The sequence below is a fragment of the Coptis chinensis genome, chromosome 8 (assembly GCF_015680905.1).
Source record: "Coptis chinensis isolate HL-2020 chromosome 8, ASM1568090v1, whole genome shotgun sequence".
NCBI lineage: Eukaryota > Viridiplantae > Streptophyta > Magnoliopsida > Ranunculales > Ranunculaceae > Coptis > Coptis chinensis.
Window position 1 is genome coordinate 87218614 of NC_141463.1, and position 24670 is coordinate 87243283.

General features: G+C 37.1%; 2 pseudogenes; both read left to right on the plus strand.

Moving 5' to 3' along the window:
* The first annotated feature begins 5146 nt into the window (after positions 1–5146).
* LOC147483903 (photosynthetic NDH subunit of subcomplex B 2, chloroplastic pseudogene) lies at positions 5147–6087 on the plus strand (annotated as a pseudogene).
* A 13980-nt stretch (positions 6088–20067) lies between these two features.
* LOC147483904 (small nucleolar RNA R71) lies at positions 20068–20161 on the plus strand (annotated as a pseudogene).
* Positions 20162–24670: the final 4509 nt, after the last annotated feature.

The window sequence follows — 24670 nt, forward strand, 5'->3', positions numbered from 1 at the left end:
AAAAGTTTTCCTCAAAATAAAAATAAAAATAGAGATATCTGATCCAATGGAACCACGTTCACTGTTCCACCGTCACCACTGCCACCACAGCAACAAAAATAGGTATGCTACTCTTCCACCACCACCTAGATTATTTCTAGATAACCAAAATTTTCACAATCACCAACGTTTCCCACCTCCACCTCCACCTCCACCTCGACAATACCACCCTGACCGCCCAAATTACAATTTACCCCATTGACCCCCTTTTCGTTATATCAAAGGCCATCATCCCCGTTTTAATTTCCAAAAACTGATTTTATAGAATAACTAATTAAATGGGAGCCACCTAGGGTTTCACCGCCACCAGCACGTCTGTTATATGATTATCAGTTTAAAGACCATTCCCCTATGTCAGCAAAGTCGTGTTTCTATTGATACTAGTGTTGGTATTGAGGAACCTATTGGAAATTTCAGTTTAGCATCAAATACGTATAGATGCTTAACAGCGTACATAAATATTTAACAGCGTATATAACGATTACCCATATTAGTAATATTTGAAATATACAGTACCTTATTTAGCAAAAAAAAAAAAATAAAAAATACAATACCCATAATATAAAATCCACTATAGTTCAGTAGCTACTAGATTTTGGATCTGGGCATACGCTCGGGATCTATTAAATATTTTGTGTGCTGAAAAGGCTTTACAAAATGTCTCGCACAAATTTTCGAATCAGAATATATTTTTATTAAAAATAAACAGAAATACGTTAATGACTAGCGATTATTGTGCATAAGTACTTGGAAACTAAGGGATCAAATTGAGATAGTCTCTTCACTTTGTGGTTTAGGATATTAATCCGTAATTTTCAAATAGAATTATTTTAAACTCGATCTAGCTTGTATAATAGTTTTCTTAGATTTATGGTGATTTAGCGGCAAATTTTCGAATAAGAATATATTTTTATTGAAAATAAATCCAAATACGTTAATGAGCAGCGATTATAGTGCATAAGTGCTTGGAAACTAAGGGATCAAATTGAGATAACCTCTTCACATTGTGGTTTAGAATATTAATCCATAATTTTCAAATGAAATTATCTTAAACTCGATCTAGCTTGTATAATAGTTTTATTAAATTTATGGTGATTTAGCAGTAAATCATCACCATTCGGCTTACGTAATGTGTACAAAACACTAAAATAGATTGATTGTTTCCATATCTTCAAAGAATACACTACTCCAATTTGAAAATATTTATCACATGGATGTGTCCTACGAACGGGTGTCATTATATTAAATTATTCTAAAAAATATTAGCAATTATGCATAGCTATGAGATATGAAAATTATATTAATCACCCATTTAAATTTCTTGACCACTCTTTATAAAAAGGAAGCACTAAATCTTGATAAAACTCATCGACTTCTTTTTATTGTTAGGTTTAATAATAGAAGTTTGATTGAAGTTTTGTGAGAATGCCCAATATGACGAAGATAATATTGAAGCTACTTGAATAGCAAGACATTCTCAATCACAATAAAAGAATTATAATAAACACTATTTAAAATGCAAAACTATATTTGTCGAGACATTTATTCCCTCTACATATAATACAAATATGTTTTAGGGTTATTAGTTCAATGTATTTACATCAAGTTTTTTATTTTCCATTAATTATTCTTTGAGGTTAGTGTAATGTAATACGTTGCATCCAGTTTCCAATTTCTCATTAATTATTCTTTGAGGTTAGTTCAATGCAGTTGCATCAAGTTTCCGATTTCCCGTTAATTATTATTTGAGGTTAGTTCAGTGCAATTGCATCCACTTATTTATGATTTTCCGTTAATTATCCATTAAGGTTGATTCAGTACAGTTGCATCTAGTTTTCGATGTTTTGTTAATTAGTCTTTGAGATTAGTTCATTACATTTGCATTCAGGTTCCAATCTCCCGTTAATTACTCTTTGAGCTTAGTTCAATACATCTGCATCTAGTTTCTGATTTCCCGTTAATTACTTTTCTAGGTTAGTTCGATAGTTTACAATTTGTTTACATACATGTAAGAGTCTGTTTTTATAAACTCACTTTCGTTTTGGGTTCCTAATTACTCGTAATTACTAATGTGAGAAGGCTAAAAAAGTGGACATTTATGCTTTGAGGTCAGTGCGATGCAGTTACATCCGACTTCCGATTTCTAGTTAACTATTTTTTGAGATTATTTCAATGCATTTGCATTCAATTTCTGATTTCCCGTTAGTTAATTTCTAATTTTAGTTTAATACAGTTGCATCCATTTTTTGGTTTTCCGTTAATTATTCTTTGAGGTTAGTTCAATGCAGTTGCATCCAATTTCTGATTTTATGTTAATTGTTCTTTAAGGTTAGTTCAATGCATTTGTATCAAGTTTCTGATTTCCCGTTAATTATTTTTTGAGGTTAGTTCAATGCAGTTACATCAAATTTATAATTTCCCATTAATTATTCATTTAGGTTAGTTCAGTGCAGTTTCATCCATTTTTCAATGTTTCGTTAATTAGTCTTTGAGATTAGTTCATTGCATTTGGATCCAGTTTCCGATTTCCTGTTAATAACTCTTTAAGGTTAGTCCAATACATTTACATCTAGTTTCTAATTATTTATGCTTTGAGGTCAGTTCGATACAATTATATCCGGTTTGTAATTTCTCGTTAACTATTCTTTGAGGTTATTTCAATGCATTTGCATTTAGTTTCTGATTTCTCACAAATTATTCTATGAGGTTAGTTCAATGCAGTTGCATTCGGTTTTTGATTTTCTGTTAATTATTTTTTGAGTTAAGTTCAATGCATTTGCATCCAGTTTCCGATTTCTCATTAATTATTATTTGAGATTTGTTTGATGTATTTGCATACCGTTTCCGATTTTCCGTTAAATATTATTCAAAGATTTGCATCTAATTTTTAATTTCCCGTTAGTTATTCTCTGTCATTAGTTTAATGCAATTTGCATAAAGTTTCCGATTTTCAGTTAATTACTCATTGAGCTCACTTATGTATTTGAATCCAGGTTTCGATTTTCTTATAATTATCCAATGTGGTGTGTAATACCAACTTCTAATGATCCATCCATCAGAGTGTCCTTGCAAACATGACATAAAAAGTAAATTATGCTTAATTTACTATGTGGGATCATCGAAGATTATCCAGGTCTCGATTTCCGTTAATTATTCTTTAAATTATGCGACTCTTTTTATGTGGAATCTTCAAAGGTTATCTACGAATGGGTCTTTGTTATATTAATTATTCTAAAAATATTTTGCAAATATGCAAAACTATTATATATTAATATTATATTGATCACTCAACCAAATTTCTTATAACGTGAAAACCTCACTCTCCATTACAAAAAACATAACTCGCCTTTGATAAAACCCTTCAACTTCATTTTGTTGTTTAATAATAGAAATTTGATTGAAGTTTTATGAGATTGCCTAATAAGGAGAAGTTCATATATATTGAAGCTACTCGAATAGCAAGGAATTCTCAATCATATGGAAAGACATAATATAAACACAATTTTAAATGCAAAACTTCACTTATTGAGACATTCCCACAACATATAACCCAACTATGTTTTGAGGTTAGTTCAATGCATTTGCATCCAGTTTCTAATTTTCCATTATTTATATTTTGAGGTTAGTTCAATGCAGTTGCATCCAATTTTTAATTCCCGTTATTTATTTTTTGAGACCAGTTCAATGCAGTTGCATTCTGTTTCTGATTTCTCGTTAATTATTCTTTCGGTTAGTTCAATACATTTGCATATAATTTCTTGTTAATTGTTCTTTGAGGTCAGTTCAATACATTTGCATCCAGTTTCTGATTTCCCGTTAATTATTATGTGAGATTAGTTTAATGCATTTGCATCCAGTTTCCAATTTTTCGTTTATTATTTGATAAAGTTGTATTTGCATATAGTTTCCGATTTCCCATTAATTATTGTTTGATGTTAGTTCAATGAATTTGCAACCAGTTTTCGATTTCCCGTTAATTATTTCTTGAGGTTTTGCATCCAGTGTATTTTTTTAGATTAGTTCAGTGCAGTAGCATCCGATTCCCGATTTCCCGTTAATTATTTTTTAAGATTAGTTCCACGCATTTGCATTATGTTTCTAATTTATAATTAATTTTTCTTTGAGGTTAGTTTAATGAAGTTGCATCTAGTTTCCGATTTCCCGTTAATTTAATCTTTGAGGGTTAGCTCAATGCATTTGCATCCAGTTTCCGATTTTCCGACAATTATTTTTTGATGTTAGTTTGATGTATTTGCATCCAAGTTTTGATTTTCCGTTAATTATTCTTTGAGGTTAGTTTAATGCAGTTGTATCCATATTCCGATTTTCTATTAATTACTTTTTAAGATTAGTTTAATGCTTGCATTTGCATTCAGTTTTCGATTTCCCGTTAAATATTATTTGAGGTTAGTTCGATACATTTGCATCCAGTTTTCGGTTCCCCATTAATTTTTTTTTTACGTTAGTTTTATTCAGTATTATACATATTTTAAAATATTTGTTATTATTTTTTTGCGTTATTATTATTTTTTTCATTTTCTATTATATATTTTTGTGATCTTTATTTTTTTGTATAATTGTTTTAACTATGTTTTTGAGGTCCGTTAAGGATATATTCAAATAAGTAAAAATTGTATGATTTGTAATAGGGAATTAGTTTTACAAATCACCTATTTTTAAGACTTTTTTTTTTTGATCAAATATATAAGAATTGGAATCTAAAAAGTGTTTAATTCATAATAGGAAATTATTTTCTACAAATCATTTATTGTTTAGCAATTTTTTTTATTTGATCAAATATAAATATAAAAATTAAAATACACTCAAACTCTCCAAAGAGGTTCCACGTGATGCGTGGGATTGTAAAGTTTATTAGAAGATACTTATCTTTCATATTAGAGTCTTGGATGGGATAAAAGAAAATTTAACTACTCATATTATAAAATCTTACATAGGAGAAAATTCTTTTTAAAGGCCTCTTTTTATATATATATATATATATATATATATATATATATATATATAGTAGATGTCAATAATTTTTTCTAAGAAATATAGAAAATAAATTTAAACCAAATACTACTACCAAACAAAATAGTGAGGATGAGTAAGAGCAATGTGTGGACTCTGAAAATAGAGGACTTCCAATGGCTTCACTCCTATCTTTCCCTCTCCCCAACCCCAAGCTTAATTCAATTATGGCTTCTTCATCTACAACAACAGCACCAACACAGTTCACTACACAGACACTCAACGAGAAGTTTGGTCGTAAAGGCATCAAATTTACTGACTCCGGCCAAGTAGAAATGACAGTTAGAAATTGAAGTTCCCTTTCTCTTCAGATATCCAATGGCCATGTTACCTCCTACAAACCCAAAGTTTATTGGCAAGACGACAAGTTTGAAGAAGTTCTATATACTGTCCCTGGTAAATTAGATTCTATGAAAGGCGGGATTGGTTTAGTCCTTAATGAAGTTTCCCAAACCAATTCAAAAGGAACTCCGGTATGTACTTTGGACTGGATTGTTGCAAATGTCGACGCAGATTCCATTGATGCTCTTCAGGTATTGCTTCATATCTCTAGAAGTTTAGTTGGTAAATAGTTGAGTGCTTAAAGGAGAATTTTTATGATCATATTCCTATACTTTGCTCTATGTTTTGGATGAAAAGAAGAATAATGACTCGTGTACTACTGAACATCTTTTATGTTCGATCATTTTGCAAGGGAAAGGGCTTGAATATTGGTTGATCAGGATGGGCTATGAAGACATTTACTTGGCCAGCCCTGGTTCTTCATCTCAAAAGTTTGGAGACGGTTATTTCATCTGTATTGGACCTGCGTCTATGCTGGTTCCAATCATTGTAAATCCTGGTGAAGATTGGAGAGGGGCACAAGTTATTGAGCATGATAATTTGTAATTAATTACATATAACATACTTTACATTGTTACAGTCCATATATATTGTGTTTTGTCCCTCCCTCTATTTAACTTTTGTAAAGAAATGTATCCTACATTCCTACTCCAGTAAAATGCAACCATGAAACTCTATTGGAGTGCAAGGTAATAACAATGGAACACTCAATATTTCTAAAATGATTATGTACGCACGCACGCTCAATGATTTTATTTCGTCTTTTATTTTCTTAACATTGGGAAAAATGAACAGATTTTTTGTCAAATTAGAAGTACTGAACCTGTTGTTTACTGGGTCATATATGCATATGGATAACCTTTTCAGATACCTTTTTCCTGTTAGAAGTAATTATTAAGCTAGATTCTTTCAGTGATGATGCGGTTCATTTGTGCATGTAACATGGTTAAAGACCATACGTTTCATGAGATGTAATAAGTTGCATTAATGTAGGAGTTAAACATTAATGGGGATGTTGCAATAAGCAACATTTAAATAAGGAATGTAATCACATTTCTAATCATCGAATGAATTAAACAATTTTTTCTTTCACCATTAATTAGTAATAATTATTTGTTAGTTTGCATTTAAAATAACAAGTTTCTTCTCTTGATCATTTGTCATCATTTTGTTATCTAGTTACCATTGTCGGTAACATAGTGGTATAGGAGCCTTGTTAAGATCCATGGCTAATTCCAACAACAATATGTTACAACCCCAACTCCCAAAGTTTAGTGGGAAGAATTATAGTCAGTGGAGCATACAAATGAAGGTCTTGTATGCGTCTCAAGATTTGTAGGAAATTGTCGAGTCTGGTTTTGTAGAGCCTGAGAGTCAAGCAAATCTCACTGCAGAACAACTCACTGAGTTGAAAGAAATGCGAAAGAAAGACAAAAAGGCGTTGTTCTTTGTTTTTGATTATTATGTATCCAAAATATTATTCTCAAAATATATTGAAACTCATTCAGTAAATTTATATATTGATCAAAAATATTATTTCCAAAGTATGCAGTTTATTGATCATAGACTAAAAGGATGTTTTTTTTATTCAACGGGCTTTATAATGTATTAAGATGTCCAAAATTTGTGGTTCCTTTTATTTGTTTTTTTTAATTCTTAGCCGATTAATATACTTAACACATGTTGTCACTTTAACCACTTGCACATTTAGAAAGTGAAATGTACATAGAGAGACACAAACCTGAGAAAGCATATTGCTTTGCCATCCAAATTTGAAGATGAGTGCTATCACCACATAGATGGTTCCAAGATTGTTGCACCAGCCAAAAAGTTAAGGTGCGATTATTGTCGCCACTATTACAATTATCACACTAATTTTTTTTGTTGGGAAAATTGGCATTCATCCTTTAATGCTGAGCTCATTCTCTAAAATGGTAAATCATGAGACAGCAGGAAAAATTAATGAGTAGATAAGTTGTTTACCTTTTTCTACATTTTTACTGAACACATTCATTGCTAGGTTCTTAAACAAAGCTCGCATCATTGCTAATCAAGATAAAGAGTTGGAGATGGATGGATCAGCGTCAAGTTTGTGGTGTCCATGCACAGTTTAGCAAGTTGAAGAGCTAAATGCATTGTTGAAAGTGATCCCTTTGTGGTCCACAGGAATCATGCTTTCAGTAACCATAAGCCAACATTCATTTCAAATACTTCAGGCTAATTGTATGGATAGACACCTGACATCACATTTCCAAATTCCGGCTGGCTCATTTGGCATTTTCTCCATTGACACTCTAATAATTTGGGTTGCAATTAACGACCGTTATATTATCTCTCAGCTAGCAAAGATCACTGGAAAACCGTATGGACTTGGTCTAAAGCAGCGTACATCATTGGTCTTTTCATTTAACACTGTTATTTATTAAGATCGATGAAAATGTCTTGTATTCGAACATGTAACTCAAACCAAAATTATATTAAGAGAGCTCTTATAACGATATCGATAGGAGTACCTCTTGAATTGCAGGCAAGAATTCTTTAGCAGGTTGGAATAGCATGCCCTCACTGCCCTGCCATATTACAGTCGTGTTATTGTGAGGAGAAATACTAAGCATCCCATTCATAATAGTCCAAGTAAAACAGGATTTTGTTTCAAATGTTGATATCTAAGTTCATCTTATATAACATTAGTGGAGTATTCTTTATTTTAGTGATTCGTAATTAAAATAACCACAAAAATAGAAATTGCCTAAAACACCTAGAAACACTAATTAGACTCAATTCCTAAAAATCCCTAAAAATACTAATAATAATAGTAACTAATTTGGAGATGATCTCTCTCTCTCTCTCAAACCACAACTTGCTTACCTATGAGACACTCTTTTGTGATGCATCTGCTTAAAGATCCAAGAGATACAAAATAAATCACCCTGCAAGAGAGAAAAATAAAATAAAAATAAAAAAATAAACAGGAGGGAGAAGAAAAATACATCCAAGAACAAACACTTATTTAGAGAAAACACGTTGAAAGATGTAATGAAATATAGTAAATTTAATCACATGTAACACTTACAGTTTAGAGAAGAATGGTTTTATCAAATTGATTATATGTGCTCCATTGCCGTCTTTTTTTAAGTGTAGGAAAAATAATCCAACAACATTCATAACAGCCATTACATATATGTCGAAATCCCTATCAATGTCAGTCAAATTGTTCATAAGTTGATGCGCTGGAGGTGGCTTTGTGAGAAATCACACTAAAGTTCCCCTCAAATGCTATTAAAAAAAATTGCTATAAGAAATTCCGTCCCAACTTGATGGAGTATACTCTAACACTAAACTTTCACTACCCTTCTCTTTTGCTTTCAATGACAAGCAAAGACCTTTCATATTTAAAAAAAAAAAAAAAACTCATTTGACTCGCGACCCAAGACTCTCCGCCCAACGCTTGACCACTACCTACCGCGAACCATTTGGGTTAGTTTGGGGGTAGGAAATGACTTGTATTAGGTTCGTTAGGTTTGGGTTGGTTTGGTGAACTCATTTGTTTGGTTTTTGTGGTTGTCGGAGATAAACTTTTTTGGGTTCGTACCTTGTTCTGCCGGAAGGGTTTTGGTTTAGGTTTTGTTTGTTGGTTGGATGAGGTTTGGGGTTTGTAGTTTTTCCGATAGGATTTGGGATTGCTTATGTTGGGTTTTATGTAATTGGATTTGGGTTTTGCTGACTTATAGACAGGATTGGGATATAAGAAAGAAGAATGTTGTTTCTTATGGTTCTATTGCCCTGCCTCTTAAGAAACGTGTTCATTGCCCTTTTCGAGATCGTCATGGAAGCACTAATGGGGTAAGCAGGAATGGTTTTACTATTCCCTACTTTCTCACGCATTTTGATAAACAACACGTAGGTTGTCAGTTGAGTATCAATAGGGTACGGGACGAACTTAAGGATGATTGTGATCTGTATTTGTTATTGGAGAATTCTTTAAAGTCTATAGACAAATGGATGTGTGGTCGTTGTCTTGGTATCCACACACTTGGTATACCGTGTCATCATCCAGATGTTACCATACCACCACCTGTTTTGATGGAGAATGAGGAATCCCCATGTTTCATTGTGGGCATACCACAGCCGCCTCCTAAGCCTGACACTATAGATCTTGCATCCACGACACAGAGGGGTGGTGGTGATACCCTTGATCCACTTGTTGTTCCTTCTTCTCTTAATGAGAAATTACTGGATGATGCATTTCGTATACCTTTACGAACCGTGAAAAGTATACCACGTGCTTGTCGATTGGCTTTTTCTAGTGCACTGAAATCGGCTCTCTGGGATATTACAACTGATCCTAGTTCAGTTATGCCTTGGGTTCGTCTCCTCCTTTTGCCACGTTGCACTCTGCAAGTTTTTCGACCACAGAATCGTCAGGAATGTCGTTCTGGCACTAGGAAAAACTTTCAGTAAAAACAGATTCTCCATGCTTTGATGACATGGAATGAGCCTGGCGGGATGTTTTGTCTTTTAGAGTCTGTCATAGAGCCTCCTTCATTCCAACCAACCAAGAAATCTGCCTCCACTCAGAATGTGCGTCGATGCCTACAGAAAGTTACTGATGGACATTTTGTTGCAGCTGTTAAAGCGTTATCATCATCAGGAGTTGCCTCCAATACTGCGGAGACTATATGTGCATTAAAGGAGAAGCACCCAATGCGACAACCACCTGTAAGACCGACTATTGATAAAACATAAAATGAATAGTAGTTTACCTACGAAATGAACGATGAAACTCAAAACGTAAGCAAACTAAAACTATCTTATGTGCCTATGTTTATCAAAGATTCTACTATCAATCATATGAGATATAGTGGAGTAGAGTGATTCGTTCCACTCCTAGTCCTTCCGCATGTTAATGTTCTCTATGTATAAGTACTTTTAACTCTAAAGTCTAATGAGAGATTTACAAAATGCCAACTAGACTACGATGCAACTACCCACAAGATGCAACTAGTCGATTATCAGAACAACTATGGGAATGCTACGTTGATTCTATGATAAGGAGTTAGAGGGGATTGATTCCACCTTAACTTCGACTTAATCCTACTAACGGCGAATCGTCAGTAATCGAATTGAATCGCCTTCGCAATATATGGTTACTCCTAATCCCTAATTACACATGGCATTTCTACCAATTCATAACTAGTATGTGAACGATTAAACCCATTCTCATGGTGAACTAATCGTTTCTAGATTGGAAAGGAAATTACAACGACTCTACGATAATCGGAATCAGGCTTTCATCAAGGCTTCTCAACCCCCTCTAATGGAGGTTTAGCCGAGAATCATTACGCAATCATTCCCGATTAAATTAAAACTAAACATAATATTAAGAATTGAAATTTACTAATCTAAATTAAACAATAATTAAAATCTAATTAATAACTAAGAATTGAATAACAAGTAATAAATGAAATCAGATCTAACACAAATGTAAATGACAAGAATCGAAATTAACAACTAGCTATTTTATTAATCAAACTAATTAAGAGTAATGATTCTAAGAGTTTAATCTAAAACAAGAATGGAATATAAACTAAACTTAATTTCATTAAATAAAAACTAGATCTATTGTTTTAGGTCTAAAACTAGCTACCTTAACTATCTACCCTATCTACCATTAACAAAGAGCTAAGCTTTGGTTTTTATACTTTCAGATCCAAAAATCATGCATGGGCTTGGAGCCATATTTTGGGCCAGAGAATCAGGCCCAAAACCGAATTCTTTCAGTCCAAAAAGGCTTCTTCAGCTGCAGTTGACTTCAACAGACTTTTTGTCCACTTTTGCTCCTCTGATTGGATCAAGGTTTAGACCATTAGAAATCTCTTTCCGAGCCGGTCGTTTTGACATAAGGTAGGCCCCAATCTGAGGTCTGAGTCCAAAGATACGACGCCCGGAAGTTCTGGCGACTTATGTCTTTGTTTTTACGCGTCGACTTTTCAGCTTTTGACCGGGCTTTAGAAAGGCTTTGTCTTCTTGAAACTTGGCCTTTAATCACGGAACTCCTTAGTAACATACATTTTCTCCTTTATCTCACTAAAGTGGCACATTTCTGCACATAATGGACTTTGAAGCCTGAAATGCATAAAAACACGTAATCAGTGTTAACTCTTAATTATTACTCACATAATTGGTCTAATAGTATGATTCTGGGGTTAAACTACAGTTTTGGGCTCTTATCAAACCACCCCCAAACAGCATTTTGCTTGTCCTCAAGCAAAGATGAGAAATTAGAATAAGTGACCAAAATGGAGTTCTATCTACTCGCTTTATTGAGTCGCGATTGCATTGACCATATGCAACAAGGCCTTAAACCACTAGGAATTCCCTAGTGGACGAGTTATAGGCTCGTGAGAGTTTTCTAGTGAAGGTACTCATAAACTTCATATATACTACAACGACTAAGAAATAAAACTATTGTTTCCGTATTCATGCTCTAAATTAACTATACCTCTCACTAGCAATGCATATAGAGTAATCAAGTCGAAACCTAAGCTAATATATACACAATAATCAATCATCTACCATAAACATATATACAATGAGTAATACTATGAAATGTCTAGCAGGTTCGTTTCTGAAACTCGGGATAGCGTCCTTAAGTAGGTTCTCACAATAATAGTCAAGATACAACACTGATTTTTCCACTCAAGTTCCGCTTACTCCGATTAATGCAAATGGGCACACTTTACCTTACAATCTCAATGACAACAAGGAAGCCGGAGTCGATCAAACACATCTGCCACTTACTATCACACTAACCTATTCCTAATTGAGCTAGAGGTCTTTATTAGGTGTTGCGGGGATTAGGAGATGGTTTAAGAAGGAAAGAAATGGATATTCAAAAAGGACAAGTCTGAGATAATAGAGTTTTCATATTATGTAACTTAGAGAAAACCTTGTTATTTTTTTTTGCTTCTATACTTTGTTTCCATCCTTAGCCATATATATTTTTTTCTTTGGCTTTTGACTCCCTTTTATTCTATTTTTTGGAGTTTTTTATTTATTTCTATTTTTTTTCTTTTCCTTGGATGGAAATTTCTTTTCTTTTTCTGAAGCACTAACTAATTTTTGTTTACACAGGTTTTTTCTCTTCTTCTTTCTTCACTCTTTCTATTCTCAGACTTATTCTAGATTAGGTAAGTTGAATTTTTTTTATTTTATTTTGTTTTTGTAACAGGGTAAAGGAATTGTGGTTTATGGAAGGCTAAAGAAAGGCTCAGAGGGGCGACTAGCGGAAAATAATTCATAGGTTTGAATTTCTGGCTATATCGATCCAAAGAGGGCCTAAATTCTCGCTTAGGATATGGCATAGTGATCAAGCAAGTGGACGTGTGATTTCTCTATCCGGATTTTACTTCTCCCGCTTGTGTCATTTCTCAAATGTTTCGCTTCATACAAGGCTTTAGGCTATATTCTCACAGATTTGTAGAATAAGTACTCTAGCCTAGATTTCAAAAACTTCTTCGCTAATAATCATAGATACTCATGTAATATATTTATAGATAGATGCAAAGATTATTACCTACATATTAACCTAAGTTTCTAACAATTATTCTGATGCAAAAAGCTACGTGAGACTTCTAGATTGTTAAGAGCATAGAGAAAAAAACAATACCACTATTCCTAAGTGTATAGCATAACTTATTTATTTATATTTTTGAATTTTTGGAATTTTAACTAGAAAACAAATGCATATTATACATATCTATATCCTAACAGATGCCTTAATTACACGTGTTTCTATGCCCCCAAACAAGAAGCATGCTTTGTCCTCAAAGTATTGTAAATAAAGAGGGTAGGAAAAATACCATTGAAACGCGTGTGAAATTCGGGAACATCTATAAAATAAAGTTAGAACGCGTACTAACATAGGAAATAAAACTGACTCAACTCTATCTGAAGTTCTACCCATTATGGGGTTAACAAGAATGAAATTGCTTGGGACATAAGCGGACACTAACTAGAATGAAAACTTACCTTATCTCCCGCGTTACTCATCATCTTCCTCATCCTCTTCTTCCATAAAGAAGTGAGGTTCCTTTAGATCTGCCATGCCATGATAATTTGCCGGGCTTCCCGCCATTTATCATCTATTATTGCTAACCTATTAAGAGCCACTTGGTCTGACGGGGTGTAGGGTGCAACCTGATGAGGTTGTATCCTCCATCCTTGCCAAGTCATTGCACGGAAGGATCGAATAATACTATTGGCGGGTCGTAAAGTGTCGACCGTAATCCAATCCATGAAACGTGTACAAAAAACAGGAAAGAAACATAGCATAATACGGGAAACTAGAACAGGCATAAGAAGGAACTTATGCCTCATGCTATGGGATCGAGCTAAACTAGACATCAAGGTTCGGGAAAGGTCATGACACATACGTCCCGTGGCTAAAGCAAGGAAAACGCTGCAAGTGGCATCATTCACAGAAGAAAAACACCATTCCCTTAAAATGTTTAGCATGATCCAAAACATAACAGTTCCTATGTTCATGGACCCGGGCTACCAAAAGCGACGTTATAGTCCCCGGTCCTCGATCACGGAAAATGCCCGCCCATACGACTCATGCAAAACTCATAAGTGTAGACATACATATTATCTACCCAATAACACCATGGGTCTTGTATTTCAGCGGGCATAGCAAGTCCAAGAACAAATGCTAGCAAGAACACGGTAATTTCCATTGGTTCATTATCAATGTTGATGGAGAACACTTGTTCTCCATCCGGTCTTTCAAAGAAAATGCGCTTATCGTAAAAAATAAGATGCTAGTGTTGGAGAATAAAGTGTATCGAGTCTTACCATAAGCGGCTCCCAGCCAACGTATGTGATAAACCCGTACGAAGCACCATAAGTAGTGCTTTGGAACAAATCTTGAAAGACTATTCGGTATCAATGTTGGAGATATCATCTCAAAATTACGCCCGAATAGCCTGCGAATGATCCGAAACTACCCGCAAAAACTGGAATTTTTCAGGTCCACGGAAGTCGTATGATCGCTCTCTTAGAAGCCCGAAGTCGCTCTGAAGATTTGAAATCCAGTGTTTGAGTGCGGGTCGCTCACCTTGAAGCGAAAGTCGCTCGACAAAAAACTGAAAAAATTGCGAGAGCTGAAAGCGCGCCGGAGTTGCTAAAACTCGGAAAATGAGACGAAACGTGGGAATCGTGGGAGTGAAAGGTGAGTGATGGAGGTTAGGTGTAGTGTGAGTTGTGAGTGTAGAATGTATGCAGTTTATATAGGTTTTAAGTTGCTAAAACGGATCGGAAAGTTGCCAAAAAGTTTTTACGGCAGTTTCCGGAAATATCAAAATTTCCAAACCCGAAAACGGAAACAACTCATTTTCTTGATTCTAAAACAAATCTAGTATCTTTTAGGTTGAATTTATAATAGAATCTACCTATTTAATCGAGATTTCATCCTACCATGATACTTATTCATAGATATGCCTAAACGGCCATATTTTAACCTTGACTCCACAATAAATTCTAAGATGAGGGTCATATAAAAATCATGTTGGAATAGATAAAACCACCCCCAAACAATTTGGGAAGGTGGGATCAATATTAAACAACCACGCATAATGCAAATAACCACATTATATTAAAATTTTCATTCGAAGTACATTTCACTACAAAATTCAAATTACGGAAATAAAACTTACATGAAAATAAATGACAATAATGAAACTACAAATAAAAATAGAACATCAAACGATATTATCCCTAATCACTCCCTGATTGGGTAGCGGAGGGCACACGCCGAGAGATGGCTCGAGCCCGATGGGCCAGCAAGACTATTCATCCTTCGGCGACGACGCTCGTGCCTCGATGGTGTGTCCTCAGAAGGAGAATCCCCGTGAGGTAGGAATCGTGCAAGCATGTCGGTCCGAACCGGGCGCCGGGCTTCTAGCTCAGCCCTCATCTGTTCCCCACCGCCGTCCTCTCTCGGGTACCGGATCTCGGTTATGATGGATAGTTGCCCGTCGAGTCCCGGAGGTCTTCGCAGATAGTGTTGAGCTTAACGCGATGCCACGATGAATCACAGCCATGCGTTAGCGTCGACCAAAGACTCTCCAAGGCATCCGTGCATCAAAACAAGTCAAATCCTCCTCATCCTCCGAGGCATTCGATTTCCCCATCCTCCTCGGCATTCTCATTTCCACCGCCCTCCTCGTCTTCTTCTCTATCCTCAGCCAACCTCCAAACTTCGTTGGACACACTCCTTATAGATCACGAGGGTTTCGTGTAGGGTGATGTAAGACCTATCGACGCCTGAAGCTGCTCTCAACTTCAATGATCTTGGTTATCAACACGGGGAGAGGTGCAACAGACTTCCCCACTCCCCTAATCATGCTAAGTAAAACTCCAAGATACGAATCTGTACTTCGCTCCCCGAGTATCCATAAGATGTGGAGGCGGTTCGGGCCGATGTCGCCGACCTTCTCCTTCCCGGGGATCGTTCCGACCAATCCATCGAAATGCGGCCAACCGGGTTGGTTCTTAGGGATGCTCAGGTGAACACAATGCGATCTCGCATTGTAGTTCCCTTCAGAATCGCCACGCGCGTTCATCAATGGCTCTACCCCATTATATTGGAACTCCCCGCAATGTGACATCGGATGGATTCTAGGTGGAATGCCTAGAATCTTAGCCAACAACCCAAAGAGTCACTTCCTTCCTCCTCTTCGCCACCACAACAAAAATCCTAGTCCCTTCCAACTCCCTCAGATTGTAGAATCGTCCGGACTAAGTCTTCGTGGTAATAGGCTTCGGTCGAATACCACAAGCTATTCCAGATCTATTGATCATTTCGTCACCGTAAAACTGCTTTGGTGGTCGCCCGATAAAAAGCTTGTTCTTGTAAAATTCGTTGTTGAGCCATTGGAAGTTTGAATACGGTTTGAGGTTTGTAGAAGGTAGGGGAAGCAATGAGGACACCTCACTAAAAAGAACGATGGTGGTGGTGGTGGTGTGGTGGCAGCAGCACCAAATTTTTTTTTATTTTGATTTTTCGGTGGTTTTTGTTGATGTAAATTGGTGGAGGTTGTGGGCGGCGCGATTGGAGTAGATTTGGGTTGGGTCTTGGATTGTGGGCGTGGGTTAATTAGGTTTTGTTTTTATTTTTATTTTTATTTTTTTTAGGTTTTCGGAAGCTTTGGTGGGCGTTAATGGCGGTTCTGAGAAGATGAACGCGACTGTTGGCCAAAGGTAAGGGCGCGAGTGCGCTGTCGGTGGGCGCGGGTTGGGCCCAAGCCCAAATCGAAATTTGTAAATTTTTCAATTTTTTTGCGAAACTTCAAATCAAAATTGCCACTTCGTTACCGGTCCGATTTTTGCGAATGAGATATGGAAATGATCAGGAGAGAATTTCCAATCCAATGATCCATAAAACACTCTATTCCAACCGTGGATGACATATAAAATAGTGGAAAATGCCTCGAAGTACGTGCATGACGTACGTTATGCAAACGACTGAACTCTAAATTCATAGATTATGTCAACCCGAATCGGAATACAATTAAACGGCCTAAGCAACTCTAATGGGACATAAAACATTCTAGTACGGAAACACGAACACCCCACCCCCAAACAAATTTTTTACAACGAAGCTTAGAAAATTTGTTTTTAGCAGTGGGTCTTTTAAAGTCAGATTCCCGAGACTTCCTAGATTACTATGTTTATTATTTAATATTTTTTACTTTTATAAGGAAAAACAATGATCAATAAAGACATAATTCACCCGTGAGAAACATGACTAAAAAAATCCGAGAAAAAACATGCAAGAGTGGAAAACGTGAATTATGTTAAACGCGTGGACTTAGGATCCGGTACTACACCACACACTCGTAGGGAGGGCCGGTTATCTTAATGGTGCACTCACCAATATATGGAAATGAAAGGAAATGCACCAAACACAAAAGTTGAGTCGTTTATAGTCGATACTTTCGAGACTTTATCTAAACATATGTATGAACATGCAGTTTATTATATATCAACAATCAAATAGTTGTGGATCATTCCATAAATAAATATCACGAAAACATATCCAAAACAATCAAGCACCAAGATTTTCTATGACGCAACCTAGTAAAATGAAAGTGAAGTCGGATAACCCTATTACTTAACCTAGCATGCACCTTCTTTTCATTTTTGAACGAGGGTGTCCTAGTGAATAAGTGTGGAAGAGTGAATGGTTGTGGAGAATATGGTGGATATGGGTAAGTTGTAGAAGGAAAGCATGGAAAAAATGAGGATGTGGGTTTAGCACAAAAACTCATTCATAGTGTAGGTAGTAGGACCTCTCGGTCCTGAAAATGAAGGTGTCAAACGCTTTTGTCTTACAAGTATTTGTTTACTAGGTGGATTTAAAACTTATGAAGCACCGAAGAAACAAAAGGATCGAGTGCAAACTCGAGATTCCTTTGAAAGGGTGGAAGGAGGGGGAAGTCGAGGTGGATGTTGTGGAAAGTAGTTCTTGATAGGATGAATTATCACCGCTCTAAGAAACTCATCGAATTGCTCATCTAGATTGGTCATATCCTCGTTACTATGATAGTCCTCTACATCTTTGAGAAAGTCATCTATCTCATCCTCATCCGTAATATGTGTATCGACTAGTGTAGGGATGGAAATGTTAGAGTCTGAACTTCCAAAGGAAAGAAATTTGGGCATATGATTATCAAGGAACGTGTTGTTGAAATAATCTCGAGCAAAGCTCTCGATCATGCTAACCTCTCCATCCATAGACGAATCGGTAACTGTGTCTTTGTTTTAAAAACATTGACTTCAACAGCAAGATGGCCAAAAGACATGGACATTGAACCATCGCGGCAATTAATGAGCGCATTGGCAGTTGCCAGAAAAGGACGCCCTAAGATGATCGGGACAAAGTCGTTAACGACTTCTGTATCGAGGATGACAAAATCAGCCGGATAGTAGAAATCCTGAATTTTTACCAGAACATTTTCGACGACACCCTTAGGATACTTAATAGACCGATCAGCTAATTGCAACGTCATTTTAGTGGGTTGTATCTCGTCTAGACCTATTTGTCTATACAAATAAAATGGGAGTAAGTTAACACTAGCCCCCAAGTCTAATAACACGGTCGTCGTATAAGAATCTCCTAAGGTGCATTGTACGGTAGGACGACCAGGGTCCTTGTACTTAACAATTCTATTATGTTCGATAGAGTTGGGAATTGTTCCGTTAAAAGTCTTTTGGTATATTGGTCTTACGCTAGTAGTACACAACTCCTTGAAAACTTAGCATGGTGTGGTAGCTTTTAATAGCTTTGAGGAAGGGAAGGTTTATAGTTAGATTCTTGAAAACGTCCCTAATCTCCTCATAATTTGTATCCCTAGTTAACATGGCTAATTTTTGTGGAAATGGTGGTTTCTGTTTCTGTTTATATTTAGCAATGGTATCACCCGGATGTTTAACCGTGGCTTTCTACGTTTCTTAGGTTGTGTTGTAACGGGTACCTCTACAAAGGGTAGGCTCTTGATTTTCTATTTCAAGATCTAGTAAAATAGGTGTAGGGGATCTTGGTGGGGTAACTATAGGCATAGTTACTTTGTTATTAACCACTCTGCCAGAACGGAGAGTGGTGATGGCCTTTAGCTCACCTACATTTTCATATTCATTACTAGTATTATCGGTTACCTCAAAGGCTGTATTTGTTGTTTTAGGATTAGGTATTTCGTGACACGGAAACACACCTTTAGGTTGGGCTTTATCTTGAGCCAACCTGTTGGGTTAAATTATTAACGAATTGTAGAAGGCTTGTTGGTTAGATTGAGCCATGGTTTGGAAAAGTTTTTTGGCTTACTTGTATGAAGGTGTCAAGACGATCCGGTTGTGTGGGTGTAGTAGTCACGGGGGTGGTGTGGTTTGAACTATTTCACGTGAATTATTTATGGGTGGATTTTGATAGTTATTATTTACCTAACGATACCTCTATTAGCATTATAATTATTATAACTACCTTGACTTTGTGCTTGACCTTGTCGAGGTTGCACTTTTGGTTGTTATAATTATTAAAATTACCCGACCACGCCCTTGTCGTGGTGGAGCTTGGTTAAAACTTTGTGTTGGCCTAACATATTGATTATTGTACCACGGAGGTGTGGCGTGTTGGTTATTTCTCCAACCGAAGTTGAGATTTTGTCTCCAAGGGGTTAGGTTCACTATTAATGGAACAAGCCCTGTTCATAGGCTATAGGGCAGATTAAAGTCGGGATGCTCGGGGCTCCAACAAAACTACATGGATTTGAATTTACATTCATGACGGGGATAGGCTTTTGTTGAACCGAAATGGCCTCTACCTTTTTAGTGAGTGATTCAATTAGAGTTTTAAGCTCGGGATCGTGTTTAATTTCAAACATACCGGCGGCCTTAACTGTATTAGAAGAACTAGCGGAGCGGTGGATATCATCACTACCCCCCCAGTTGTTATTTCGTTTAGTTTGATCCTCTAAAAATTTATAAGCCTCCGAGGCTCCTTTGTTTAAGAAACTACCCCCATTCATTATGTCTAGGACTTCTTTATGGTGGTGTAGAAGTCCTTTGAAAAAGGCACGAACTAACGTGTATTTTGCTAAGTTATGATGTGGACACTCTATAAGGAGATCGGTGAAACGATTCCAAGCCTCTGAAAATGTTTCATGAGGATTTTGTCGAAAGAAATGAATCTTGGAAAGCATCTCATCCGTCTTTAGGGGTGGGTAAAAATGTTCCATAAACAGCTGAACAAGTTTAGCCCACGAGTCCACAGAATTAGGCGTTTGGGCAGTTAACCAAGACGTCGCCTTATCGGCTAAGGTGAAAGGGAATACCCTGAGTTTAATTTGTTCCGCACCAACCGTAGGATGGTGGAATGTTGTTAGGACTTGTTCAATCCTACGCATGTGTTGATAAGGTTTTTCATGGTCTAATCCATGAAAAACGGGTAACAAATTAAAAATATTTGGGGATTCGAAATCCCCAATCGGGTCCGCTAGAACGATGCAAGATTTGGGGCTATCGCTCAAGGCTTTGTAGAAGTCAGAGAGAGGAGTCTCTTTTTCGTCGGGCATTGTGTCAGGTGATGTGTGTGAAATAGTAGCTAGAGGTGTAGTGGGTGGTATACTAGATAGACTTGTTTGTTGACGTTGTTGTGTAATTACGTTCGGTGTTTTTGTTCGTCCAGACCTTAATCTCATACAAGGCTAAAACCAAACTTAGCTAAGAACATCAACACTCCAAACAATTCTGATATACTAGTATAAACCTCTAACAGGAGATGCGAGGTGTGGAAGAAAGGAATACCTGATTGCGTCCTTGCTTCGCTTATGAATAGCGTATTGTTTATGCGTGTTCAGTGTATATAACAAGTTAGAACACTGAAAAACTTGAAAAATCAAAGTTCGAGTCAAAATTGTAGAATTCCAGAAAAATTAGCAAAGGGCTGGTCATCTCATATAGGCGTGCGGTCAGCCCGTGTAATTTTCAAATTACAGTGTTTTTAGGGCGGGTCGCGCTCCACATGGGGGCGGGTCGCGCTCAAGGTTCCAGGCTATAGGGCGCAGGTGCGCTCCTTATAGGCGCGGTCGTGCTCAGTGTATTTTTCTGGAACTTTTCAACGCTTAATCGGAAAACCACAGTAGGAATCAAACAAGGGTGGGTGGGTGAAATGGGACTTTAAGAAAAGTACTTACTCTACGAAAACAATGCGAAAGTGAAACTAAGATGGCAACGGTGCCATTTGATAAAACATAAAATGAATAGTAGTTTACCTACGAAATGAACGATGAAACTCAAAACGTAAGTAAACTAAAACTATCTTATGTGCCTATGTTTATCAAAGATTCTACTCTCAATCCTATGAGATATAGTGGAGTAGAGTGATTCGTTCCGCTCCTAGTCCTTCCGCATGTTAATGTTATCTACGTATAAGTACTTTTAACTCTAAAGTCTAATGAGAGATTTACGAAATGGCAACTAGACTACGATGCAACTACCCACAAGATGCAACTAGTCGATTATCAGAACAACTATGAGAATGCTACGTTGATTCTATGATAAGGAGTTAGGGGATTGATTCCACCTTAACTTCGACTTAATCCTACTAACCATTTAATCGTCGTAATCCGAATGAAATCGCTTCAGCGAGAACAATATGGTTACTCCTAATCCCTAATTACACATGACATTTCTACCAATTCATAACTAGTATGTGAACGATTAAACCCATTCTCATGGTGAACTAATCGTTTCTAGATTGGAAAGGAAATTACGACGACTTCTACGATAATCGAATCGAGGCTTTCATCAAGGCTTCTCAACCCCCTCTAATGGAGGTTTAGCTGAGAATCATTACGCAATCATTCCCGATTAAATTAAAACTAAACATAATATTAAGAATTGAAATTTACTAATCTAAATTAAACAATAATTAAAATCTAATTAATAACTAAGAATTGAATAACAAGTAATAAATGAAATCAGATCTAACACAAATGTAAATGACAAGAATCGAAATTAACAACTAGCTATTTTATTAATCAAACTAATTAAGAGTAATGATTATAAGAGTTTAATCTAAAACAAGAATGGAATATAAACTAAACTTAATTTCATTAAATAAAAACTAGATCTATTGTTTTAGGCCTAAAACTAGCTACCTTAACTATCTACCCTATCTACCATTAACAAAGAGCTAAGCTTTGGTTTTTATACTTTCAGATCCAAAAATCGTGCATGGGCTTGGAGCCATGTTTTGGGCCAGAGAATCAGGCCCAAAACCGAATTCTTTCAGTCCAAAAAGGCCTCTTCAGCTGCAGTTGGCTTCAACAGACTTTTCTTCCACTTCTGCTCCTCTGATTGGATCAAGGCTTAGACCATTGGAAAGCTCTTTCCGAGCCGGTCGTTTTGACATAAGGTAGGCCCCAATCCAAGGTCTGAGTCCAAAGATACAACCTTCGGAAGTTCTGCTGACTTGTGTGCTGTTTCTGCCCGCGTCGACTTTTCAGCTTTTGACCGGGCTTTAGAAAGGCTTTGTCTTCTTGAAACTTGGCCTTTAATCACGGAACTCCTTAGTAACCGACCTTTGCTCCTTTATCTCGCTAAAGTGGCACATTTATGCACATAATGGACTTTGAAGCCTGAAATGCATAAAAACACGTAATTAGTGTTAACTCTTAATTATTAATCACATAATTGGTCTAATAGTATGACTGTTACAGGGTTAAAACTACAGTTTTGGGCTCTTATCAACTATTCCTTTTGCTGGGCCCCCTTTAGTGGTAGAGAGAGACGTCCTATTGTCATGTATTAGGTCATTTTTGAAAGGTACTTCTTGTGGTCGTGATGGTCTTCGAGCTTATCATAGTAGCTATATCGTCTGATTTGCTAGATGCATTGACCCCTGTGGTGAATCTTTGGTTATAGGGATGATGTCCACAGCCGTTAGCAGAATTCATTGCGAGTGCTCCGCTTACTCCACTTCTCAAGCCGGATAATAGTATTCGTCCTATAACCGTGGGGATGGTTTGGCGTCAGCTGGTCTCCAAGATTGCAATGAGAGGAGTTTCCCAAGATGTGGTAGGATACTTACAGGATTTTCAATATGGGGTTGGTGTTTCTGGTGGAGCAGAAGCGATTTTGCACGCTGTCAACCGCATAGTGTATGCCAACAGTGACAGTACCTCTATTTCGATGCTGCTTGTAGATTTTCAAAATGCTTTTAACATGGTTGATCGGACTACCATGTTGAGAGAGGTTCGTATCCGTTGCCCAGCTATTGCCCCTTGGGTTAAGTACTTGTATTGTCAACCTGCGAGGTTATATATGGGGGATGGCTACATATGGTCGGTTACTGGGGTCCAGCAAGGCGACCCTTTGGGTCCCCTTCTTTTTGCACTGGTGTTGCTTCCCTTGATTCTGCAGATCCAGTCCAGTTGTCAGTTGATGCTACAGGCTTGGTATCTAGATGATGGGACTCTGATCGGAGATACAGAACAGGTGGCGACAGCTTTGGGTATGATTCAGGAAGAAGGACCTTCTTACGGGATGGTTCTTAATGTGGCTAAAACTGAGATATTTTGGCCATCACTGGATCCACGACGCTCCACTCCTAGTCTCTTTCCTTCAGATTTATCCCATCCTCAGCAGGGAGTCAGATTGCTTGGAGGTGCGGTCAGCACTAATTCATCCTTTGTCATAGGCCTTGCTCGCAAGCGTGTTGAAAAGGTTGTGACTTTGATGGACCGTTTAGCTATATTGGAAGATCCACAGTGTGAGTTAGCTCTCTTACGTGCTTGTGCTGGGATCTCTAAGTTGGTCTTTGTGATTCGCACTTGTCCACCATCCCTTTTTAGAGAGGCAGCCAAGACTTTTGATCGGCATCTCCGCAGTGCTCTCTAGGGTATTGTGGTTTCTGATGGTCCTAACTTCGGTGATTTACAGTGGCGTTTATCAACACTCCCAATACGTCTTGGTGGGTTAGGTATGTATTGTGCCACTGATGTCTCTACTTTTGCTTTTGTGGCCTCTCGTTGTCAGACTTCTGAGCTTCAGAACCACATTCTTAGGAGTTGTGGGCCAGTGCCTTTGGATGAGATTCTTGATGTTGCTAGCAGTGCATTGAGTATGTGTCTGCCCAATTTTGACCTCAGTTCTATGGCTGTGAATGCTACCATCCCCTCAAAACCACAAAAAGTTTTGGCGGAAGCATTCTACGATAAGATTGTTGCTGGTCTTGAGAGGGAGTTTGTGTTATCCGCTTTCGTCGAAGCGAATATTGGATGCTTGCAATCCGAACTTCGCCGCGTGGATTTTCTACTTGCTATTCGATGGAGGGACTTGGGCCGGTGTATGTCGCCGTGGAGTATCATTCTATTCTCCTGCATCGCCTCATGATTCCTTTGTACTCTGATGGTGGTCTATGCCCTGTTTGCAAAAAGAGTAGACTATATGCTTTCGGGGACCATGCAGCACATTGTAGACATTTTCCAGGTTTCAAATACCGACATGATCATGTCAAAGATATTTTATGTGATGCATTCTGGAGGGCAAGTGAAAAAGGAGGCTCCCGTTAATTTTCTCACTGATCCGAATGAGGGAAGATCTACACTTTGGCCTGTGGATGTATTGATCTACAGTTGGTCTAAGGGGAGACATACGTGTGTTGATGTAACTGGAGCCTCTCCGTTGGTAGGGCTTG